At 39.9% G+C, this 6,495-nt stretch overlaps 1 long non-coding RNA gene across 1 annotated transcript; it reads right to left on the bottom strand.

Moving 5' to 3' along the window:
• Positions 1-1,605: 1,605 nt before the first annotated feature.
• On the bottom strand, positions 1,606-6,495 carry LOC137186169 (uncharacterized). Its single transcript, XR_010928988.1, has 3 exons — positions 6,299-6,495; positions 4,964-5,001; positions 1,606-2,231 (listed from the first exon to the last, which is right to left on the bottom strand). It is a non-coding gene; the product is annotated as an uncharacterized lncRNA (long non-coding RNA).

The following is a 6,495-nucleotide window of genomic DNA, read 5'->3' as shown; positions in this document are numbered from 1 at the left end:
CTAGAGGTTGCACTGACATTAAACAAAGCTCTCCTCAAGCAGAATCATCTCCACATATGAACAAGACTTGGTCCAAATATGGACGTGTGCTCAAGATTAAGTCAAGGGATACATTCAAAGACAGTGTCCTCACATCTCCTCCAGACACCATTCCAGGCCAGCGGGAGTCTGAAAAGACATGTCCAGCAAAAACGACACTAACCACAGACTGTGCTAACACTACAAACAGCTCACCATACATGCATCAATCTGCTAATGCGGTCAAGCAAGGATCTGAACACACTTCATGGCGCACACACTTCCAACCCATCTCAGATACAATGCAGCTCACATATAGTCAGACTCAATCCATACCATATCCACCCCAGATCCCGCTCACTAGAGGTTGCACTGACATTAAACAAAGCTCTCCTCAAGCAGAATCATCTCCACATATGAACAAGACTTGGTCCAAATATGGACGTGTGCTCAAGATTAAGTCAAGGGATACATTCAAAGACAGTGTCCTCACATCTCCACCAGACACCCTGCCAGCCAAACGGGAGTCTAAAAAGACATCCAACAATTTACATTTACCACTCATCCCTGATCAGGTTCAGCTTACACATAATTGGTCCCAATTTGATCCACACCTGCCTCAGACCCTGCTCACCACAGGCTGAAAGAAAGGGTCTGAACAACCATCAAAGCATGTAAGCTTCCAACCCATCCCAGATAAGGTTGCGCTCACAAATCAGACCAAACACAAGCTGCGCCCACCTCAGACCTTGCTCACCAGAGGCCATATTACAGCTACAAAGAGCTCATCAACATCCAGTCAGGGAATGCATTAAAACGTCCACATATGGATGTGTGCTGAAGATTAAGTCAAGGGATACATTCAAAGACAGTGTCCTCACATCTCCACTAGACACCATGCCAGGCAAGAGGGAGTCTGAAAAAACATCCAACCATGTACGCTTACCACCCATCCCTAATCAGGTTCAGCTTACACATAATTGGACCCACTTTGATCCACACCTGCCTCAGACCCTGCTCACCACAGGCCAAAAGAAAGGGTCTGAATAACCATGAAAGCATGTACCACCAAAGCATGCTTATCACCCATGCCAGACAAGGTTGGGCTCACAAATCAGAACAAACACAAGCTGCACCTGCCTCAGACCCTGCTCACTAGAGGCCGTACTAATGCTACAAAGAACTCATCGCACATGCAACTGTACATCATTCTGCACAGTGAAGCTCAAACATCCAAGTGAGGTAACAATAAGTGACTTTTTTTCGTGGCATTCCCTCCCCACCCCTGCATTACCCATGCCTACCCCCTTAACATCCATATATGTTACTTCTTCAGTTAAAAATTACACCACGAATATCTGTTATAATAACTATTTTTTACAAAGAAGTTAACAAGTACCATAACTATAAAAAATGCTCTTTAATGAGTCTTACAGCAAACTCCTCCAGCAAGCCGCTGTGAACGTTAAGTGTTTCCTGAAAAAAAACAAAAAACAAAAAAAAATATATATATATATATATATATATATATATATACACACACACACACACACACATACATAGAGAGAGAGAGATACTCATGAACAATTGTCCTAAAAATATGCTTTTTAATTGTTGAACATTTCCTTAATATTAAACAAATTGAATTTATGGACTGATGATGGCGCTAGATAAAAAGATAAAAGTTGATAAAAGTACTGAGGGGAACATGAATATCTGAACATTTCATCACAATCCATCCAACACTAATGTCAGCATGCTCACAATGACAATACTAACATGTTGTGAAAACAACAAGTAACAATTATAATAAGTGCAAGTCTTGACTTGGCACTAGCTGAAAAACCAGGGCATGACCAAAGTCCATAGAATTCATCACCTGGGGACCATGGGTATCTGTATCAAACTTCACGGCAATCCATCTAATAAGTGTCAAGATATTTCTGTCTGGACCAAAGTGGTGGAACAACTGCTAAAATGTAAATTTATACATGGTGAACAGCAAAACATTACAAAAATAAAATACAATCAAAATCACTTTATGTTGTTGTTGTGTTGCAGTTCAGTAATTTTGCCAATCAAAGTGGACAAGCTCTCTGATGAGAGACGCCACGTGGGGACTCAGGGTGCCGTTTTTTTCTTTGGATCCTCTTTCCAGAGTTCTGGCTCACCAGTGATGTTGATTTGCATTTAGAGTCATCAGGGTTGATTCTCTGAATGAACGTACAAGCACAAAAAAAAAAAAACATTATTACTCAAAGCAATGTTTCCCCAGCTGTTATAACTTGGTGCTGTATGCACTTTAATGTTAATAAAAGCATCATGTACTATATGTGCACATCTGAATAAGCCTACAAGGAAGGTACATAATTAGTTGATAATCAATCACATTCAAATCATTGAAGCTCCATCCATTACAATAAAATGTATTTTGGGTTATCTAATGCTGCACCCCTCATTTGAACAAAATGTAAGCATTTAAATTTTCCACATTTAACCTAACCCATCCATCCATCTGTATCTAAACCTGCTTACACTGGGCGAGAGGCAGGATACACCTGGAAGGGCTACCAGTCTATACAGTGCATATAAAATAAATAAATATATTTTTTAAAATATTCTTTGACTCACTAATTAACCTGAAGTAAATGTCGTTGGACTGTGGGAGGAAAGCATAGCAATGCGAGGAAACTCAGAACAGAAAGGCACTGGCTGGCCAGCAAATGCATACCCAGGATGGGCTTTGAGGCAACAATGCTTCCCAATGAGCTAGCTTTTTTTCCCCCCACCGATACACCTCTCATCCCTCATCTACTACATTGTTGGTTAATAAATGTACTATATTTGATCAATCAAATGGATATCAAAAACAGAAAAACATTTACCGTAATCAAATAATGGCGTGGTTGCCATGAACAAACACAGGCCGTTGGAAAAAACAAGGGTGGATAAACTCCTGGTGCCAGTCGTATAATATGTATGCTAAGTAAGCATAATGCACATTTCCATCGCTTAAATGTAATACATTCAACAATTTAATCATGCTATTTCCAACACTTTGTTGTTCTGGATTACTCATTTGAAGTTTTATTGTCCTTATTCAGTCACTGTGGGTGTATTTGTATTAATGTCACAGCCAAACTGTATTTTGTAATAACGCAAAAGTGACCCAAGTCGGCAATCAGGGGCAGAGCAGCGATTTTAAAAGTGTGAGGGATCTAGAGGAGGGACATGAGCACAGCAACCCCCCGCCTTCGAGCCCTGTTCCAGTCTCAACATGCCATATCAAAATGAATGCCATGCATTTAAACAATTTCTTCTACTACTGTAGTTGTAACCACTGCTTCAGCTTACCATAAAATAATTACTGAGACCATATGAGTGTAACAACTCATCAGAATTTATTTAGGGTCTCATAGCAGTTTACTACTTATATCCAGTTATTTGTATGAATTGCTGTACTGGTGCATAGCTATCCTTATTATGCTTAAGATAGTCACAGAGTATCTTTATCCTACTTCCTTACATACCTTATAGACATAAAATTAAAGGAAACTTACACTTCCATTAAAATGAAATGGATAGTTATAGATGCATAACAAATTGAACCCTGGTAACAAATCAGAATCAGTAAATTAATTAAATACCAAAAGTTTTCCAGGAGGTTTTGTATCAGCAGGCGTCAGTTCCTCTCCAACAGCCACAGGAAACAAGTGGTCCCTCTTCATCTGAAGTCCACCTCAAAGCTAACAGAATATCACACAAGCAGGCCACAACAAAGGAGGGAGACGCACACCCAAACTCCGCAATAATAAACTGAAGTAAACTGAACTGGAGAAATTTCATAAATATCAGCTGAATTACTCAGTCATTGAAAAGGAAACGCTAGCCTTGATTTTGGCTTTGCAGCATTGCTTTGCAGTGTGTATGTTAGCTCTGTCCCTGTTAAGTGTTGATGGTCGACTGCTTCTGGCTGCCAGTAACGTGAAAGGGCTGGATCTCGCGATTTAATTTGCAGCCATAATTTTCAGAGAAATCAACATGAACACACAGTTCATCTGTAAGCAGAGAAACTGATGGCGAGTGAAGGCGTCCAGCTGTTCAGGAGACTGAGAAGGTCTGCCATCCTGCCACTCTTTTCAATCTTTTGATATTTTGCAGATGTTTTCTCCTCCTCTGTAACAACAATCCTCTCCCACTGCTCCCATGTGACGATGCTATTATCTAGTGGGCCCTCGAACTCCACTTCATTGTAGCAATACCTTGTACACAAGCGGTACATACACTTCTGGTTGGCCGGGTCACAAACAATTGCTTCCAGGAGATCCGAAATGCTGTTAGTCAACAAAATGCCTTTCTGACAGAGCTTGTCAATAATCATTTTAAAATTGTTGTGGTCATAGCAGGCACCGGTGTTTCGGTCGGACTCTTTTGCTGGAGTAACATAAAAAGGGCAGTATCTGAGGAACTGTCTGAATGAGACTGCATGGTGTTTCAGGGCGGTTGTATTGTAGTTGGCGTGGAGGTCTTTCAGAGACTGAAGCAGCACTCTCCTTTGGTGTTTAATTTTGTTTTTTGTAATGGTGTCTTTTTTTACCCGACAGCATGCAGCTATTTTCGTCCCAACAGAGTAAGCTGACTACCCTCTCCCTTTATATCTACATAGGGAGAGGGTCCCCTTCCACGGAGCCCACCATGTTTCTACAGTAGCCCAGAATGGACAAACCAAACACTGGCTCTAGAGAAGGCCACTATAGTTCCTCCTACATGCTTAAGTGGAAGGGGAAGGGTATTCAGTTGTATCTTCTGCAACCTCACCGCTGGATGCATCTAAATCCTACACACCAGTCCTTTAAAACTACTTTGGGTGAAATAAAAAAGGTAAAACTATATGTTAAGCGGTCACAGAAAGTGAAATTTAGTATAATATAACATCCAAACTTGCTTCTGGGAGTATTTCTTGGCCTCCTCTTCATTGTAGAACTGCAGAGAAGAGAACACCTTCAGATTAACACTTCAACAAAACCGCTCACGACACAACTACAGTAAGTACTACAGTATATTTGTTCAAGTATTGTACTTAAGTACAATTTTAAAGTATTTGTACTTTACTTGAATATTTATGCTACTTTATACTTTCTACTCCACTACATTCCTTTGACAGTTTTAGTTACTTTTCAGATGAAGATTTGACACAATGGATAACATAACAAGCTTTTAAAATACAACACATTGTTTAAGATGAAACCAATGGTTTCCAACCTTTTTGTCTTTTGACATCTTACAAAAAGCAGTGTGTAGTTGGGGTCACATTTCAGATGTCTATGAGTTGTTAACAGCGCCACCAAATAGTGATTTTTCCCTCTAAACTTCTCAGGTTTTCATTTAAATACTGATCCAATACTGGGTCAATTAAATATGATCCAATATTTCACTAAAACTCAGATTAGAGAAAAAGTCCCAAAAATGACAACCCCTCAATTAAAGTTGCATGTTACTGTTGTAGCTGCTGGAGGTGGAGCTAGTTTGAACTACTTTATATACAATTAGCTAGTTTACTCCAGTGGTTCCCAAACTAGGGGTCGGGCCCTTCCAAAGGGTCAGAGGGAAGAAGAAAAAACAAAGTTTTGACACACAAATCTGTTTTCAGTTTTGGGACTTTATCTCTAATCTTTGATTTTTGGTGAAATATTGTATAATTTGAACAGTTACTGAAATGAAACCATATGAGAAGTTTAGAAGGAAAAACAACTATTTGGAATGTGACCCCGACTACACACTGCAAGACATCAAAAGCCAAAAAGGTTGGAAACCACTGATTTCATCTTTACCATGTGTCGTATTTTAAAAGCTTGTTATAGTATCCATCGTGTCAGATCTTCATCTGAAAGGTAAGTAAAGCTGTCAAATAAATAGGTAGAATAAGTAGTGGAGTAGGAAGTACAGTATTTCCCTCTGAAATGTAGTTGAGTGGAAGTATGACGTAGCATCAAATAGAAATACTCAAGTACCTCAAAACTGTACTGAAGTACAGTACTTGGATAAATGTAGTTAGTTACTTTCCACCACTGTAACATTTGAGACTCAAACTGAGGCTAATTTCAATGTTAGAAAACAGAAACCACTGAGAAGTTGCCAAAGCGGTCAGTAAACATCAATAAACGTCCCCGTGCGTTAATTAACGGTTGTTTAATACATCCATGGTTATGAGACGTTAGAAAACGCTCCTACTGTTAGCCTAGTAGCTAACTTATACACCGCAGTAAACCGAGTCACTGACCACATCTGGAGGAGCCGAGTGTTCCGGCCGTCGACAGCTGGAGGACATGCTTTTCGCTGACTTAGTTCACCAGTTTCTGGGGATAAAAAGTTAAGATCAGTGCAATAATGAGCTAAAATGTCCCATGTGTTGTGGTAGCAGACAACACGTGAAATAGGGAATACAGTGACGTCATATACAAACGACAGGAGCGCTTC

This window comes from Thunnus thynnus, chromosome 7 (assembly GCF_963924715.1).
Source record: "Thunnus thynnus chromosome 7, fThuThy2.1, whole genome shotgun sequence".
NCBI classification, from domain to species: Eukaryota; Metazoa; Chordata; class Actinopteri; order Scombriformes; family Scombridae; genus Thunnus; species Thunnus thynnus.
The sequence above is the reverse complement of the archived record's forward strand: the minus strand, read 5'-3'. Positions and strand labels throughout refer to the sequence as shown.